This window comes from Triticum aestivum, chromosome 5B (genome assembly GCF_018294505.1).
Source record: "Triticum aestivum cultivar Chinese Spring chromosome 5B, IWGSC CS RefSeq v2.1, whole genome shotgun sequence".
Taxonomy (NCBI): Eukaryota; Viridiplantae; Streptophyta; class Magnoliopsida; order Poales; family Poaceae; genus Triticum; species Triticum aestivum.
Window position 1 is genome coordinate 376,868,873 of NC_057807.1, and position 2,240 is coordinate 376,871,112.

Sequence of the window (2,240 nt, forward strand, 5' to 3'; positions counted from 1 at the left end):
TCGAATGCCTTGATCTCCATCTTACAGAAATTGATTTGATTGACTACCAAGGCAGCACATCTAAGATTAAATTGGCCGGGTTCTTTGTGCTGGAGGCAAGTGTGCTCAAGGTAATTAGGTTCGGCGTTCTCTGGCACAACTATGAATGGCGTGCTGATCACCACAAGCGTCTAAGCCTAAGTGACAAAGGCTCCACAGAAGCTGGATTTGTTTTTGAAACATCAAGTTGCAAGAGACTAAAAAGTTTATTTGCCCATTAGTGACTTGTCAGGGCGGTGGATTTTAGTTTGTACGATAATGCTGCATCCACCTAAAGTAATGAAAGTTCTTATGTAAACTTCCTAATAATTCCCTCTTCATAGGTGCATCATTACTCCTAGCATTTGTAATATTAGTTTGAAACTTGTAATATTACGACTATCCAACATGAGGTACTATGTTATGATAATTGTTCGCGTTCATAGGTGCGGCAACGATATACCCATTACTCAAGTACAATATTTATTTTTACTCGTGGCAACGCACGGGAAATTATGTCGAACATGACTAGTTGTAAGCAGGCTAGCTCTATAGCCATGATGATAGTAACTTCAACGGTGAGGCTAACTTTGGTATACTGAACACGGCACCTACACTTAGGTGTCATCTCCCGCGCAGGGTCTTGTCACTTCACTGTGAGGAGCAACACATAATAATTTGCCAATGGGTAGTACACTACTACTACATTGGTAGTACTACTAGTACTAGGGGGTGGGTGCCCCCCAGGGCTTGTGGCTTCTGGGTGGCCCCGCTCTGGTTAATTCTTGCGCTATTATTGTTTATATATTCCACAAAAATTCTCCATAAATTTTTAGGTCAATCCAAGAACTTCGATTTCTACACAAAAATAACACCATGACAATTATGCTGAAAACAGCATCAGTCCGGGTTAGTTCCCTCCAAATCATGCAAATTAGAGTCCAAAACAAGGGTAAAGGAGTTTGGAGAATTAGATACAATGGATACGTATGACCAACACACCTACTTTCTAGAAATAATGTGGGTGTTTTGAGTTCATCGCCCACGGTGTTGTCAGAGAAACCGTCTACAATAGAAAACCCCAATAAGCAGGATAATTGGCCTATTATTGATAATCCATGTAGTAAACAAACTGACATTTCTTATAAAACACACCAGATATTTCATATTCGTATAACAAAAACAAGGATTTCATAATCGGATTACATCAAATAGCTTCAGCACTCAGTTACACCATATAAGGATATAGCTATCTATGCTATTACACAATAGCACCAAGTTTCACATGCAACATTGAAGACCTTTTGGAAGTAGCATCATAATCTGTAAATAGACAGATGAATCTCATCTGGGAAACTGCAGAAGCGGAAGGCGAATATTGAGCCTTCAGTGATGTTGAATGCCCTCGCAACTTTAGGCCAGTGGCTATGGATAATTGCCCACCCAACCTTTGCCCTCTTGACGAATACTTCAATATTGTACCATCGGTGTTGAATGAATACCTTCCTCGCCTCTTGATCATGTAGGTGGTTTGAGAGGTAATCATCTGTGAACTGCTTTGGAAAGTACTGAAAACAAAGATATGAATAAATTGCTGTTATAAATTTTGAAATGGCACAAGGGAAAAAGCATGGTAAAAGAGTTAGTACCATCCTATAGTTTACTGACACTACTGCAGGATGCTGCTAACACGACACTACGATCAGAGACCCTTTGACAAAACCGTGTGCGATGCATTAATCGCGAACGGTGGTGTAAAAACCCGTCAAAAAAGGTGCAAAACATTTGTGATGGTGGAACCATCAATCATGGTCCAGATTTTAGTTGCGTGTGTGATGCAGGGCACATGGTCAATCCATTTGAACTATTTGTGATGAGGCAGAACAACAGAAACGGGCAGCCATATCAATGTGTGTGCGATATATGACATACAATTCGCTCCGATGAACTGTTTGTTTTAGGGAGTGCAACAGAAAAGGTTAGCTAGATCAAGGTGTGTGTGATATATGGCATACAGTTCACTCGCACGAACTATTTTCCGTTAGGGAACACAACATAAATGGTTCAACTTAACAAGATGTGTGTGATATGCGGCATACAGTTCACATGGATGAACTGTTTGTGATGAGCCAAAAGAACGCAAATGAGTCATGTAAACAAGATGTGTGGGATATGTTGCAAATAGCCGACTCGGGTGAACTGTTTGCGATGAGAAATTACAA